At 37.0% G+C, this 17,878-nt stretch overlaps 1 long non-coding RNA gene across 2 annotated transcripts in view; it reads left to right on the forward strand.

Annotated features, from left to right (window-relative positions):
• LOC148109120 (uncharacterized) overlaps positions 1-17,878 on the forward strand; it is a 164,935-nt gene that overhangs the window by 53,872 nt on the left and 93,185 nt on the right. For both annotated transcript variants that reach the window (XR_015726559.1, XR_015726558.1), the window contains exon 2: positions 10,519-10,828. This is a non-coding gene — a long non-coding RNA (uncharacterized LOC148109120). The remainder of the gene's footprint in view (positions 1-10,518; positions 10,829-17,878) is intronic.

Below are 17,878 nucleotides of genomic sequence, written 5' to 3' on the forward strand. Positions count from 1 at the left end.
TTGATGGCGTCTTTGCCTGGTTTGGGGACCAAGGTAATACTGGCCTCATAGAATGAGTTTGGTAGTTTTCCTTCTGTTTCTATTTTTTGAAACAGCTTCAGAAGAATAGGTATTATTTCTTTGAATGTTTGGTAGAATTCCCCGGGGAATCCATCAGGCCCTGGACTCTTGTTTTTCAGGAGATTTTTGATCACTGCTTCAATCTCTTCATAATTAATTGGTCTATTTAATACATCAATTTCTTCCTGTTTCAGTCTTGGTAGTTTATAGGTTCCAGGAAGGCATCCATTTCTTCCAGGTTGTTTAATTAATTGGCATAAAGCTGTTGATAAAAGTTTCTAAAGATCCTTCCTGTTTCATTGGTGTTGGTTGTGACCTCTCCCTTTTCATTCATAATTTTATTAATTTGGGTCCTTTCTCTATTCTTTTGGATAAGTCTTGCCAGTGGTTTGTCAATTTTATTTACTCTTTCAAAGAAACAGCTTCTAGTTCTGTTGATCTGCTCTACTGTGCTTCTGGTTTCTAATTCATTGATCTCTGCTCTAATCTTGTTCAACTGCTTTCTCGTGCGTGGATTAGGGTTCTTCTTCTGTTCCTATTCCAGCTTCTTGAAGTGAGAATATAAAAACTGCATTTTAGATTTTTCTATTCTTTTGAATGAGGCTGCATGGCTGTGTATTTTCCCCTTAGGATTGCCTTTGCAGTGTCCCATAGGTTTCGGACCAATGTGTTTCCATTCTCGTTGGTCTCCATAAATTGTTTAAATTGATTTTCGATTTCCTGGTTTATTGAATCATTCTTGAGCAGGATGGTTCTTAGTTTCCAAGTGTTTGAGTTTCTTCCAAATTTTTCCTTGTGATTGAGTTCCAATTTCAAAGCATTGTTGTCTAAGAATATGCAGGGAATAATTTCACTCTTTTGGTATCTTTTGAGACCTGTTTTGTGACCCAGCATATGGTCTATTCTGGAGAAAGTCGATGTGCATTCAAAAAGAATGAGTATTCTTTTCTTCTGGGGTGTAGTGTTCTATTTATATCTATGAGGTCCATTTGGTCTAGTATGGCATTCAAAGCTCTTGTTTCTTTGTTGATTTTCTGCTTAGGTGATCTGTCTAGTGCTAATAGTGGAGTGTTGAGGTCCCCTACTATTAACATATTTTTATCTATATGTCTTTTTATTCTGGTTAAGAGTTGGCTTGCATATCTTGCTTCTCCCCTGTTGGGGGCATAGATATTTATAATTGTCATATCCACTTGTTGGATACATCCTTTAAGTATAATATAGTGCCCTTCTGTATCTCTAACTACAGCCCTTAGTTTAAAATCCAATCTGTCTGATATGAGAATTGTTACCCCAGCTTTCTTTTGAGGTCCATTGGCATGAAAAATGGTTTTCCATCCCTTCACTTTCAGTCTGGAAGTATCTTTAGGTTCAAAATGAGTCTCTTGTAGACAGCAAATGGATGGGTCATGCCTTTTGTCCAATCTGCAACCCTGTGGCATTTTATTTAATCATTTAGGCCATTCACATTGAGAGTGATAATTGAGAAATATGATTTTAATGATGTCATGTTGACTGTAAAGTCTTTGTTTCTATAGATTGTAAATTTCTGTTCTGTATCACTCTTGGGGCCTTTTTAGTTTTATAGAACTGCCCCTTAGTATCTCCTGTAGGGATTGTTTTATGGTTACGAAATTGGTCAGTGACTGGTGATTCTGGAAGGTCCTTACTTCTCCATCAATTCTGAATGACAGCCTTGCTGAATAAAGGATCCTTGGCTGCATGTTTTTCTCTGAAAGAGCTTTAAAAATGCCCCCGCAACCCTTTCTCTCATTCCAGGTCTGTGTAGACAGGTCTGACGTAATCCTTATATTTTTGCCTTGTACATGAAAAATTTCTTTGCCCTGGCCACTTTCAATACTGGATCCTTGGATCTAATATTTGCGAACTGCACTATGACGTGAAGTGGTGTAGGTTTGTCGTGGTTGAGCTTGGGAGGGGTCCTCTCTGCCTCTTGGACATGAATGCTTGTTTACTTTGCTAGATTAGGGAAGTTTTCAGCTACAATTTGTTCAAGTATCTCTTCTAGACCTCTCTCTTTCCCCACCCCCTCTGGGATGCCGATGTTTCTGACATTGGAACGTTTCATTGAGTCAGTAATCTCCTGTAACCTACATTCTTGAGATTGGATTTTTTTGAGACAAGTTTCTGTTTTAGCTTTCTCTTCTACCATCCCACCCTCCATTCACTAATTCGTTCTTCTGCCTCATTTACTCTGGCCGTCAGAGCATCTAGTTTTGAGTGCATTTGATTCATAGCATTTTTAATTTCTACCAGATTCGTTCTCATTTCCGCCCTTAGAGATTCTATATTCTCGTTAATATTTTTTTCAAGTCTACACATCATCTTGACTATTGTTACTCTGAACTCCATTTCTGATAATTTGGTTATATCCATATCCATCAGTTCTGTGGCAGAGGCCACAGACTCATTATCTTTTCTTTGCCAGGGGCGGGGATTTATCCTTCTCGTCATTCTGATGAGGAGAGGTTGCGGGGTTTCCCAGAGCCGAAATTATTGACCAGGACCCATGCAGCATGCTCTTGTTTTATAGGGACCTTAGGGATATGGGCTTTTTGATTTTTTAGCCTGCCTTCTGGGGGAGGGGCCTGCTGTGCTGATACTCAGGCAACTCTATTTGGGTAGAGTCGCCCCATCCCCTGCGAGGGGGGATGGGGATGGGCACAATGTGAGCTGGTATTTCTGGTCTTTTGTTCTCTGGCAGCTTTCCCTGGTGGTTTTCTGTGACTCTTCTGAGAGAACAGCAGTGGCCAAATCCTAGCCTCTGTCTCAGAACAGAGAGATCGCAGTCCTCTCTCCACTGAGCTCTCCTAGCCTCTTTAACTCTGTTTCTGTTGGTGCTGATAAAAACCCTGCAGCTTCCGCATTGTGCACCCCACACCCAGCGTCCCACCCCTCACTTCCAGGGCCAGCATGTCTCTGTCCTTTGTGTTTCTAACACCACCAGCTACCAGCTGCCAGCCACCCCCTGTGCGCTCGCTAGCTCCCTGTTTCAGTATGGTTCGGGGGCACTCTGGAGCACTGGTTTTCAGTCTGCTTGTATGTGTGTTCCCTGGCTCACAGTCTCAGTCTGCTCTCTTGGGGGTGTGGGTGAGAGTCCGGCCCACTCCCCAGTGCAGGTGGCTACTGTTTCCCAGTGCCTGAGCGCAGAGGCTCCCTCCCCCTTCCGTCTTTCTTCCGATATCTGTGCGCGGATTCACGGCTCCCCACTTCATACCTCAATACTCAGCGCTGGAGATGTTCATTTGTAGAGATCCGGATGTATCTTGCTACGTCTCAGGCTGATTCTGTGGGTTTTCAGGATGGACTGGTACCTATCCAGCTCGACTCAGGGGACCAGCTGAAAAAGGGGACCCCTACTCCTCCACCATCTTAACTCCTCCCCCCCCCGATACCTTAACTCTTAAGAGATTAATAGGTAGTTGCACTAGAGTTACTAACTCCAAGGCACTAAGGGTGAGTACACTAGTTTTAGTGGAATGGGAGGGATAAGTTGGAATCAGAAGTATCAGTTTATGGTGCTTTCTATGTATAGATGGCTTCTTGCACATCAAAGACTATTTGTGGCTACTTTATATAAAATTAATTTTTAATTCATTAATGTAAATATTTAAAAATCCTAGTTCTTTTTTAAAATTATTTTCAATTAGACAACATATAGTACATCATTAGTTTTTGATGTATCATTCAACTATTCATTAGTTGTGTATAATACCCAGTGCTTATTACATCACATGCCCTCCTTAATACACATCACCCGCTTACCCCATCCCCCAACCCCCCCTTCCTTCTGTAACTCTGTTTGTTTCTCGGAGTCAAGAGTCTCTCATAGTTTGTCTCCCTCTCTCATGTCTTCCCATTCAGTTTTCCCTTCCTTCCCCTATGATTCTCTGAGCTATTCCTTATATTCCACATATGAGTGAAATCATATGATAATTGTCTTTCTCTGTTTGACTTATTTCACTTAGCATAATCCCCTCCAGTTCCACCCATGTCGATCCAAATGATAGGTATTCATCCTTTCTGATGGCTGAATAATATTCCAAAATATTGATTCAATATTCCAAAATTATGATTTTTGGTACAATATTTTCATGATGTGGGTAGGACTCCCACAAATAGGAATTTGAAATCTCTACTTGATCCTAACATGGTATTGGGAAACTGGCTGGCTTGCTTTAAAAGCAACACAGGCCCATTTTATACATACAGACATTCTCCTTTCTGTCTGCTAAATCATCCTTGGCTGTACGCTATCCTTTCACTGCATCTCTTACAGCATTAGAACCTAAATGGTCCTATAGTGACCTCAGTCTGACTCTTATTTTCAGTTCAGGTTGTGGGCTCGAGCTCTGCATGGGTCTCCCTCCTGAGCAGGAAGTCTGCTTGAGATTCTCTCTCCTTCCCACCCCCACTAGCTCTCTCCCTCTCTCTATCTCTCTAAATAAATAAATAAATAAATAAATAAATAAATAAATAAATCTTAAAAAAAATAAATGGTTCTATAGAGATTTTTTCCTACCTTTAGGCAGTTAGTGTGTTATTCCCAACTTTAGAAATAAGTCACCGACAAATGAAATGCAAAATTTCATGGTAGTAAATAGAACAGGGTAAGACTGGAATCCATGTTTCCTGACTTCAACATTCTTTATTCCCCTTATTTTTCCCTTCAAAGCACCTTATAACATTCATTTTATTCACATTTTGAAAAGCATTATTGGGCAGGAAAGGTATACCATGCAATTGTCTCATTCTGCTGGGACATGATTCTACACTCGTTGACCAAAGAATCACTCTTAGAACTGTGCCTTAACAAAAATGGAGAATAAGAAAGGCTGCATTGCAAAGGAAGAAAAGATTTTGAGCAGTACAAAGTTCAATAAAACCCCAAACCAGAACTGCTCTGTGTTGTCGTAAACCAGTCTTTCTGTTAACATACATCCTAGATGGGGTTCAGGCAGAGTCTGGAGTATAGGAACCAGAGCAGTTTCTGTGATTGGATCCTGAGATGCAGGAGACAAGAGGGACAGAATATTAAAGACAGATTTGATTGTCTTTGGGAAACTAGTGCTTTTTCTCTCTTCAAATCAAACCCAATTCCCAGAAAGAAAAAAAAAATCTGTTCTTGGTCACTTACACAATCCAAGTCAGTAAATAACCTCTCCAAGGGTGTTTGCATTTTAGCTGTTTTATTTTGGCTGTAAGAAATAGAACTAAATTTTGGCTAAATTTTATTAATCATGTGGAATTTCATATTGTGTCTTTCCGTTTGCTTACACTCCTCTGCTTTCATGTTGAGATTTGGCTTTGATTTTTCTTACTGTTAAATTCTCTATTGTAAAAAGATTTATATTTAAAGGTACATCTGAACATTTTTGTTGCTAGAGTATAATTTATTAAGCTGAGAAATAACTATGTCTCCTGCAAATATTTATTTTCCATAAGGTGATTTCCCCCTCTTAAATCACATCATATAGTCCTAGCCTATTCCACTGACAGAAGGGAGCTGCCTTGTCCTCATCATCCCCAAAGAGGCTGCAGGAGGCCCTGACCCATCAGAACTCTTTTTTGGAATTCTAAGCAAAGGACAAAACACCCAGGCAGTCTATGTGCCTAGAAACTTAGAGGAAAGCAAGCTAAAAAGCAGGGGAATCAGTAATCCTTTAAAGAATTTAAAAGTAAATGAAAGTTCTTCTCAGTATTTTGATAGGAAAAACTGAAATAATCCCAAATATCAAGAAGTTAATTTACTTTGCCTTCATGTGAATTCTCTGATGGTTCTGCCAGCATTCCTTCACTCCTTCTCCTCTTTTTGAGAGTGTTCCCTTAGTTTCTCCACCCATCTAGTACTGGTCCTGGCTCCATCTCTCAAACATTCCCATAGGAGATCCTCTCTAGTCCACTGGAAGAACATCCAGAGAAGCATTCCAATCTCTACTCTGTGATGCTCTGCCTTGACTGTGCCTTGCATCTGGAGGCCATTGTGACTGGATCAGAAGTTGAGTCTTTCCAGTCAGGAAAGCAGACCTACCAGTTCTTTTGCCCCACAGTTACCTGTAAGACTCTGCATCTTTCACTGCCCTGCAATAACCCCATCCAGCTCTCTTGTGTCAGGGAAACAATTGTCATGTGTTTATTGAAGATGATACCTAGAGAGGATCATAAAGAGATCATTAAGCAACTCCCCTACAAGAGCATGGTCTACTGACCTAGTTTACGAGCTTAGACCTAGGGCCTGGGTTAGTTTTTATAATTCCATCCTTCTACTCTATTTCCACCTTGCTGCAGGCTCAGCAGAAATGAAACACAGCTGGTTGTCATTATTTTCTCCACCACTACTGTCCACAAAATTGAAAACAACTACTTCAGACTTTCTTTCCTCAGATGAAATAATGCCAAATCTATAAATATTTCCTCCATGTTCCATTTTCCAACCCAAATAATCTTCAGTGTGAACATCTCATTTGGGTAATTGATTTAAAATCAATGTATTTTTTCAGAGACAGATATTCAAATTAGATAATGTTAAATTATTTTTATTTATTTTTAATAGATTATTTATGCATATATGCAAACACTTAAAAGGTGCATGAGGGGATAGAGTGCAAAGGCAGTCTCTCTCCTACCCAGGTCCCTGACCCAGAAACACTTACTGTTACCAGTTTCTGAGGGTCCTAGTAGAAATGGTCAGTGCATTACAGAACTTATATGATTCTATATATTCCCCCCACACAAGTGGTAACAAACACACTGTTCTATAATTATTTCACTTAATATATTTTTAGATCTTCCCAAATCAGTATAGATGAAGCTACATCTTTGTTTTTTTTTTTAATAATATTTTTTTAAAGATTTTATTTATTTATTTGACAGAGAGAGAGACAGCCAGCGAGAGGGAACACAAGCAGGGGGAGTGGGAGAGGAAGAAGCAGGCTTCCCAGTGGAGCAGGGAGCCTGATGCGGGGCTTGATCCCAGGACTCTGGGATCACGCAACGAGCCAAAGGCAGATGCTTAATGGCTGAGCCACCCAGGTGCCCCATAATAATATTTTTTAATTATATTATGTTAGCCACCATACAGTACATCCTTAATTTTTTATGTAAAGTTCCATGATTCATTACTTGCGTATAACACCCAGTGCACCATGCAATACGTGCCCTCCTTACTACCCATCACCAGCCTATCCCATTCCCCCACCCCCTCCCCTCTGAAGCCCTCAGTTTGTTTCCCAGAGTCCATAGTCTCTCATGTTTCATTCCCCCTTCTGTTTACCCCCCTTTCTTTATTCCTTTCTTCTCCTACCGGTCTTCCTACTTCTTATGTTCCATAAATGAGTGAAACCATATGATAATTGTCTTTCTCTGCTTGACTTATTTTACTTTGCATTATCTCCTCCAGTGCCGTCCATGTTGCAGCAAATGTTGAGGAATCCTTCTTTTTGATGGCTGAGTAATATTCCATTGTATATATGGACCACATCAAAGTTATATTTTTTTCTTGTTTTAATGTTTTTTATTATATTATGTTAGTCACCATACAGTACATCCCTGGTTTCTGATGTAAAGTTCCATGATTCATTAGTTGCGTATAACACCCGGTGCACCATGCAATACGTGCCCTCCTTACTACCCCTCACCAGCCTATCCCATTCCCCCACCCCCCTCCCCTCTGAAGCCCTCAGTTTGTTTCTCATAGTCCATAGTCTCTCATGTGAAGCTATATTTTTGAAATGACCACATACAGCAATATAGTGATACAGCATAATTTAATTATTAAATTAAATTATTATTACTATATTAAATTCATTACTATATTAAATTATTACTATATTAAATTCATTTTGTTATTACAAACAACAATGTAATTAGTATCTGTGTATATTTTACCACTTCACATATGTACGAATTTATATGTAGGATAAAAACTTAAAAGTATTGCTGAGTTAAAACATTTATCAGTTTTTAATTCTGAAAGATACAGTGCTCAGTGTCCCTGGCAGGCAGTTGTAGCAGAACACACTCCCACCTGCAGTGTAAGAGTCAGGTCCCCACACTCTCACTGGCACCATTTTTTATGAAACTTTCTTTCTTCTTCTTTTTTTAATCACCTCATTGTAATTGTAATTGTAATTTGCATCTTTATTATTATGACTGAGTCTGAGTATCTTTCCAAAAAATTTAAAACCATTCAGATTTCTTTTTTTTTTTAAGATTTTATTTATTTATCTGACAGAGAGAGAGACAGCCAGCGAGAGAGGGAACACAAGCAGGGGGAGTGGGAGAGGAAGAAGCAGGCTCATAGCAGAGGAGCCTGATGTGGGGCTTGATCCCAGAACGCTGGGATCACGCCCTGAGCTGAAGGCAGACGCCTAACAACTGCGCCACCTAGGCGCCCCAACCATTCAGATTTCTTAACATGTGACTATCTGGTCATATTTTTGCCCACTTTTATAATAATTCACTAGACTCTTCAGTATTGATTTGTGGTGCTAAAGAATTTAACTCTGTGATTTGTGTTTACTTTTTTTTAATGTTTAAACTTTTAAACCATATGGAATTTATTTGGATGTGACATGTGAAATAGTGATCAATTTATTTTCCCAGAAGGCTACTTAGTTGTTCCAATACCATTGGTTAAGTAATCTAATTCTTTTTCAATGATGTGAAATGTTAATTTATAATACATATATATGTACACATTAAATATATACCCATATGCACTAAAATTATATGTGTATTTAGTCTATTTTTGCCCCTTGATCTGTCTTTTCATGCACCAGACAACACTATTTTAATGACTTGTAGTTTTCTAATATATCTTAATATTTGGCACAGTTTGTCCTTAGACACTGTTTTTATTATTTTTCAGAATCTGTCTTATTCTTACCTCTTTATTTTCCATGTGATTTTTAGAAATGTGAATTATTTGTTGTTATTAAAAATTATATTGGTATATTATTAGTTTCAAAATAAAATCTACTGATCAATTTAAGGATAAAATGTATTTTTACAATTCTTAATTCAATATTTAAATTAATAATTGTAATCAAGGTCATGATATGTCATTCCATGTGTTTATCTTTTTCTGTGTCCAAATAACAACTTTGAAATCTATTCTTATTCCTTTTTAAACTCCTTCTTACATATTCAATCTTTTTTGTTGCTGTCGTAAAAGTGGTTTTTTCATTTTATATACCAACTTTGTATATATGAAAGCTATATACTTTTTGTATATTAATTTCACCCCCCAGCCACCATACTGAATTTTGTAACAAGTATAATAAAATTTCAATTGGTTATATTAGAGTTTTTAGGTACATAATCTTATTATCTTCATGTAATCATAATTTTCTCTTCCTTCCTAATGTTTATATAACTTTGTTTTTCAATAAGTTTCCTAAATTTATTTATATAAACTTCAGCAAAGTAATCTCTTATGATTATTTATGATAATTTAAATTTCCTCTAGATCTATGGTTATTTCCCTACTATCCTTTCTTATCTTCAGATTTTAAGAGTTTTCCTTTTTATATGATTAAGTTAGCCAATCATATACTCATTTAATCTTTATAAAGACCTAACCTTTGAATTAATTTATTAGTTCTATTTTTTCTGTTTTTCTACTTATTTTTTGGTTTTTTTTCTATGTTTTTCTTGTTTCCATGTCCCTCAGGTTTATTTTATTATTATTTTTTCTAATCTCCTGAATAGATGTTTCGTTTATTTTCATAATTCTTATTTATTAAGTTCTTAGAAGCATGAGCATCATTTTAGCTGAATTCTGTAAGTACTGATATGTAATGTTTTTATGATTGTTATATTCAAGGATGCTGTCATTTGTGTTTTATTTTTCTTTTAAGCCACAGAGTTCTGTGAGAAAGTTTTTGTTTTTCACCTCCCTATTGTCTCTGTCTTTTTAGTCATGTTATTTATTATTGGTTTTATTGTACTGTGATCTTGGCTGTCTGTACCATGTCTACTTTTCAGAATTTATTGAGATTTTATTAGTGGTCTTGTATTTATGGTCAGTTATTTTTATAATGTTTCACATGATAAGAAGATATTTTCCCTATTTTAAGGAGAAAATGACAGACATAACAACAAGAATGGCCTCATCTTATTGTTTTTTAGGTATTTTATGCCATTACCTAACTTTTGACCACTCGAATATTCATAGGTTGAGAAAGTGATTCAAAGTCTTTGATAGTCTATTTTTTAATTTCCTATGAAGTTTGCTGGGTGAATGGTGATTCTATATTATTTGATATATTAGCAACTATTGGATTTTTATTTTAGATTGTGCATCTTATTATGAAAAGACATCTTAGTCTCATTTAGTATTTTGGCTCTGAAAATAATTTGGTCTGCTACTAACCTTACAACTATACTTTTTGGGTTTTTTAAAATTTTTTTAATATTTATTTATTTATTTTACAGAAAGCAAGTGAGAAACTTGGGGGAACAGAAGGAGAGGAAGAGAATCTGAAGCAGACTCCCCATTGAGCATGGAGCCTCATATGGGCTCCACTCAGGACCCTGAGATTATGACCTGAGCTGAAATCAAATCAGAGACTTCACCAACTGAGCCACCCAGGGGCCCTTGCTTTTTGTTTTTAATGGCATATATGCCTTTTTCAACTTCTATTCTCAATATGACTGAATTCTTTTGTTTTAAACATCTCTCAAGCATGCTGCGAAAAGTTGGACTTTTCTCTTTGATCATACCTGAGTCACTTGCGTTTAATAAGTGAGTTTATATCAAACATTTGTCTTTACTGAAGTTACAATATATGCAAGATAGACTTGTAGTTAATTTTAAAATGTTTTTATATAAGTATTCAAACTTTTGTGCTACAGAAGATATGACACACCAGTTTTAAAATTTTTACCCAAGAGTACTTACTGAAGAATAATTTTGATGTATTTGGATACAAGAATTCTGAGGCATATTCCTGTTCAGTTTTCTCATGTTTAAACAAAGCTAAATATATAAAATGTCTCATAAATTAAATGAGATGTGAAAATATCTGACATAGATATATTTGTCAGTATTTATGTTGATATATATTTATATACATTAGATTTTATTTGATCCATTTTAAATTCCCCAATATTTTTATTAAATCAAAGTATAAGATTTGGCTTAAAAATCAAAAGGAACAGAGGACTTAAATGAAAAGTGACAATTCTCTGCATCAGAGGCAGCCACTTTGAATCATTTTTATTTTTAGTTTTTTAATAACTATATCTTCACATTTCTAAACAATACCTTTACTCAGCTGTTTCTTTGTTCATTAATTTTAGACATTGTCGTTTGATGTTTTATTGTGACAGATGAGGGTTTTGTCCATTTACACACAGTTCCCTGGTCCCACTCTATACTCCCAATGTCATTATCTGCTTTAGTTTTTTATTGATTGTTTTGTTATTCTTATTATGTATTACTCTTATATTAGTTGTTTATTGCTATGCAACAAATTACACTAAATTTTAGTGACTTACAACTGCAATAAACATTTATTATCTCATGCAGTCTCTGGGTCAGGACTTCAGAAGCAAATTATTTCAGTTGTCCTGGCTCATGAGATTGTAATCAAGATGTTAGCTGGAACTGCAGTCATCTGAAGACTTGACCAGGGCTTTGAGAATTTGCTTCCAAAATGGCTCACTCTTATGGATGGTGAATTGGTGTTGTTATCAGAAGACCTTTGTTCCTTGCCATGTGGGGTGCTTCATAGGGCTATGTAATTGTCTTCACTGCAAGACATTAGCTACCCCCAGAATAAGTGATCCAAGGAAAGGCCAGGTAGAATCCTCCACATGTTTTATGGCCTGCCTTTGAAAGTCACACACCATTATTTCTGTAATATCCTCTTGATTTATACAGGCCAGCCCTGTTTAATGTGAAAGTGGACCACACAAGGTCAAGGTCAAGAATAACAGAAATGGGATCATCTTGGAAACTACCTCCACAGTCTTCCCTCTGGTCTCCCATGATTCATATCTCTCCTACATGAAACAAACAAACAAAAACACTTAACCTTCTCAAGATGTTATACAGGATTTATCCCTTTATAGGATGCTGGAAGTCCAGGATCTTCCTATTTAAATCAGATGTAGGTGTAGGTGTGGTTACTTGAGTACAGGTCCTAGAGTATAATTCCTGCTAATCTGAAGACCTGTGAACTGAAGAGACAAGTTATTGCTCCATATATCCAACATACAATGACAGACATAGGATAATCACAATAGACTCATTTGAAAAGGGGGTAAAAGTGATCATTGGTCCATACCATTCCAAAGTCCAGTTGGAATTTTCTTGACTTAAAAGTTCCTTGACTTAGTCCTACTTTTTTCCTGGAATGATTCTCCATGGTTTGTGGCAATGCCTTCTGGGCTACTGTATCCATCCTTCGGATTATTCTACATTTTCCATAAGAGATTGTCTGTGTTTCCAGCTGAATAATCTCTTTGCTTGCTTCCTGCCTGTAAGTTTGTGGGTCCTTCTTTTTTTCCCCCATATGGTTTCTATTACTTTCAATCCAAGCTAGCAATATTTCTTTTGAATATATATATATGGTATATTGACTCCATTGGACAGAAGATACACACACACACACACACACACACACACACACACACACAGAAGAAGTTCTTTATGATAAGTTCATCTTGATCTTCAGCTAACACTGTTGAGAGACAGCACCCTTAAGCTTCTTAGAAATCTCCATTGCTTAAAGCATCACCATAGATCTTTCTGGGGTATTAACAGGATTTTATAGCCAAACCCTTGCCTTTACCTTTAGAAACTATTTTCATGATAGTGATCAAGATTGTATCTTTTCCTAGAAGCCATACCTTAATTTAGCATTGTTTTCCACATCAAGAGGCTGGAAAATTTCAAAACTTGACTTCATCAAGTTCTGGCTTCTTTCTGTATAGAAGTTATTTTTTTAGTTTATCTCTTTCCACTGATTTTTTTTAAAGATTTTATTTATTTATTTGACGGAGAGAGAGAGACAACCAACGAGAGAGGGAACACAAGCAGATGGAGTGGGAGAAGAAGCAGGCTTCCAGCGGAGGAGCCTGATGTGGGGCTCGACCCCAGGACCCCGGGATCATGCCCTGAGCCAAAGGCAGACGCCCAACGACTGAGCCACCCAGGTGCCCCTCCACTGATATTTTAATATAAGCTGTAAGAAGAAACCAGGTGACACCATCAACTTCCTGTCTGGAAATCTTCATTAGATCATTCAGGTTATTAGGGACATTTTCTGTTTTCCATTTTGTTTCAGGCAGCAGTATTGCTACTTTATGTCACTACATAACAAGGACTCTCATTCCTCAGTTTTCAGAAACATTTTCCTTAGTTTCTTTTAAGCTCTGACCAGCAGCCTCTTCAAAGGCTATCCAGGGTCTACTAAAGTCACTTCAAGGCACTTTAGGTTTTCACTAACATTCTTTTTAAAGTCCTTGCAATTTCTACCCACTGTCCAGTTCCCATGACATGCTCACACTTTAGGTATGTGTTATGGCATCGCCTCACTTCTAGTAATAAAGTCTGTATCAGTTGTCTATTGTTGCTTAAATAATTGCCCCAAAACATAGCTTAAATTAAGTTTAAATCAATTCCACTTCTTTCTAACTCAAGTGACCAAAATTATGCCACTTATTAATTTCTTTTTTATATAAACCATGCCCTTCTTGTGTCATTTTTACTTCTCTGGAGTTTAACTATCCTTTTTTTTTTTTTTATCATTAGAAGAGACCTATGCCTTCTAAATACATCCTGTTCTTACCTTTCTTTTGTTTTTTCCTATTTATTCAGTCTGATTTTTTTGTTGTTATGGAAGTACCTATTCAGTGTTTTCAGCCTCAAAGAACAAAAAGAACAACTCAAACTGAAGTAAATAACTGAAAATCCAAAGTAAGATGTCTTTTCAGGGACCTGGGTTTCTTTGTTGTTGTTGTCATTGTTTTTTTTTTGTTTGTTTGTTTGTTTGTTTTTCACAAATATAGGGTAGCTACCTTCACTTGAAGGTGATTTTTTTTCTCATTATGACAAGTTAAAACAGAGAGTAACTCCCAGAAGCTTTTCCAGAAGAATAAGGAATGTTTCCAGACCACCCAGGCAAACCTTTTCTACTGCCTTTGTGGTCTGGATTATTGCTCCTCCTGACCATTCTTGAATCAGTCATTCAGAAAGATTTACTCGGATTGGCATATGCCAATAAGGGTCTGTTCCTGATGCTGGAGATAGAGCCACTGTCTCCTAAATTGTATTAGCTAAATGGAAATCTAGAAAACTGAGTGTCAGGTTTCTCTTAGGAGGGAGTTGTGAATTCTGGGTAGACAGTTGTAGACATACATTAACTACTAAATGGATGGCCTTTTATTTTCTTTGAATTCTTTAAATTTGGAAATTTAGCAGTGATGTTTTTGGGTGTAGTTCTTTTTCCTTTATCTTACTTGGGACATAATAGGCTTTTTCAATTTGAAGTCATGTTTTTCAACTACAAAATTTTTTATGTTATTTCTTTGATAATATCTCTCCCATGATTTTTCTCTGTCTAGCCTGTAGGTCAATTATCTGATTTGTCTTCATGAAGTAAATGACTGCCTTGAATCCCCAGTTTTGATCCCTAGTTTCAATCCAGATATTCATCCTTTCATAAACTTACAGAATCATTTACTAAAACTCTACTAACTACTATCACATAATAGGCACTGAGCTATGTGCTAAAAGCACAAATATAACTAAGATATTTCCCTTGTCTTCAAAGAGCATATAGTCTAGTGAAGAAGATATACTTTTAAATAGGGGCAATGATATACGCAGCGCTGTAGTTAAAATACGTGCAGAATAGAGTTGGAGTAAAAAGGAAGGGGTAGATTATTCAATGGGCAGTAAACAGGATTTTGTCATGAATGTAATACTTAGGCTGCATCTTGAAAGATGAGCAGGTACTTACCAAGTCAATGGTGGACAAGGTGTCAGGACTTCCCAGGCAAGAGAAGCAAAGTAACATGATGCCTTTGGAGAAACTTGAAAGAGTTTGAGATGGTATAATTGTAGAGTTATGGTGGTATAGGATGAAGAGAAGGAACTAGGCAGTACCCAAATCAAAGAAGGCTTTATATGACAGGCTATGGAGTTTTCATTTTATCTCATAGGCAATGGGATTCCCTTAAAGGGAAGTCTAGAGAATGACATCATAATTATGTATTAGATATGCTACACTGGTTATGGTACAGAAAGTGAATTGAGGTATTAGAACCTAGGAAACTAGTTAGAATACTGTTGTTATATTTTATGTGTGGGATAATGATTACATGATCTTGTAGGAGATCATAATATGTTACCTCAAAATATGCCACTCTGGCATAAGGATTATTTTGAACTCAAGGCAATTGAGAAAAAGGGCACAGGATGAGCTCTCCTCCTTCCTCCTACCTACCTGAAAACAAGATAATAAAATCCTCTCGTGAAGATGTACCCCTGTCTCCTACCTAAACCAGGGAGGGAATAAATATCGTATCACCAATGATGAGATGGCACTGAGAAAGAGTCAACACAAACAAACCTTACTACTTCTTACCTACCATTAGTTTCCCATATTTTTGCCTTCCTGCAATTTATTATCCCTAGAAACTCAAAGTTCTTTTCCTTTGTTTTGTTAGTTCTCCTTAAATTTAACCTACTTTGTTCAAAAGGCATAGAAGTCTCAAAGATTAGCCATTTCTTTAGAAGTTTTCTCTTCCTTCTATGAAGACCTCCTTACCCACCCCATGCCACATAAAACTTATAACATCAAATAAATGTGTATGCTTTTTCTTAAACTCTCTGTTGTCAGTTTATTTCACAGACCCAGCTACAGATCCTAAGAGAATAGAGAATTTTTCTCCCCTACAATCTAAAGTCACAGAAAAGTGTATGAAGAAATATGAATAATGTGATCGAGGTTGTATTAAGGGAACTTAGTTAGATGTGGATGAGGGTAAGATAAGGAAATATCCAGAGTGACAATCAAGTTTCTGGCTAGATGAATGGTTGGGCTTTGATGTCATTCACTGAATTATCAAGCACAGGATGAAGAATAACAGAATATTTCAAGAGAAGAAAATGTATTTGTGTGTGTGTCCTGTTTAATTTCACACACTTGTAGGACATTCAATAGATATCTAATGGAGAGTTGTATGGGTTTGTGCATGCACATGCACGAACCCACACATGTGTGCATGCACACACACACAGCACAAGGAAGGTCATTGACTATAGATAAAGATTTCAATTGCATTTAGTGTTACATGTATTAGGTGAAGACATAAGAATTGATGAGATCACCCAGAGACTGCATAAAGAATTAAAAAAGGAAATAATCAAGAACAGACTCCTGGAAGCATGAGTACATAGTAGGTACCTGATAAATTTATTTTCAATACATGCACTTTAACCTACATGACTTCCTTGACCAATTTAGAGTATAAGCACAGCCACATTTCTCTTATTTTTTCAACTATTTTGAGTTCTCACATGTCTTTACTAGCAGCAAGTCAAACACCTAACTCAGAAGACTCCCCCTAATATCTGAATTTGGGTATAAATCTTAATCAGCTTCCTCCCAGAAGACTCTTGGACTCCACTAGGACTGTTGCCCAAGCCAAAAACAAAAACCTGAGAGTCATTCTTAATTACACTTTGTTCTTTATTTCCCACCACACATCCAATCCTGTAGCAACTCTATCTCTAAATATATCTTCAATGTATTCATTTACTTTTCCCCATAACCACCACTACAGAAACACTATCAGCTCTTGACTGAACAATTGCAATGGCTTACAAATTTCCCACTTTTACTCTTGCCATACAAAATTCATTTTCCATGTAATATCAGCCAAAATTATCTTTTAAAAAAGGTAAATCATGGACTCTGAGAAACAAACTGAGGGCTTCAGAGGGGAGGGGGTGGGGGAATGCGATAGACTGGTGATGGGTAGTAAGGAGGGCACGTATTGCATGGTGCACTGGGTGTTATACGCAACTAATGAATCATCGAACTTTACATCAGAAACCAGGGGTGTACTGTATGGTGACTAACATAATATAATAAAAAAACATTAAAATAAAAAAAGGTAAATCAGTTCATATTATTATTCTGCTTAAATACCTCAGTGCTTTCCACTGTATTTTGAATAAAACCTAACATTATTATCATGTGCTACAAAGCCTTCACGATAACTTCTCTGTCTGCTTCTCTTTCTCAATATCCTCTAGTACCATTGGACTGTAACCCTACTCCACTCTCCAGCTCCATACTTCTGGAAAATACCAATCTTGTTCCTTCATCAGGATATTTGCATTAGCTTCTCCCACACCTCACTTAGAGGGCTCTTCCCCTTGTTCTGTCCATGGCTTGCTCTCTCCTGTTATTTAGGTCTTAGTTTACATGTCACCCCCCTTCACAGAGACCTTCCTTGACCACCTAAATTAGAATAGCACCACGCGTCCCATTCCATCATATTGCTCAGCACTCCCTGCAGTCAATGATAGTAGGCAATGAAAGAGATAATTTTATTCAGGCTATTACAATAGAAAGAACATTCATTAATGAGAAGTGTCTCAAAGGAGAAGAAGGGAGTCTGGGGTTTTATAGGGGTAGGTAAACAAGAAAGTCCACAGCAAGACTTAGTGGGAGTAGTGAAGAAGTAGGGAGGGGGATATGCAAAAACAGGGTGGGCCTTTGTGGCTGGCTTTTTCTCACAATACAGAAAAATTTGTCAACATAGCTGCTTTCTG

The sequence above is a fragment of the Ursus americanus genome, chromosome 13 (genome assembly GCF_024610735.1).
Source record: "Ursus americanus isolate L20-20 chromosome 13, mUrsAme1.1.p, whole genome shotgun sequence".
Classification (NCBI taxonomy): domain Eukaryota; kingdom Metazoa; phylum Chordata; class Mammalia; order Carnivora; family Ursidae; genus Ursus; species Ursus americanus.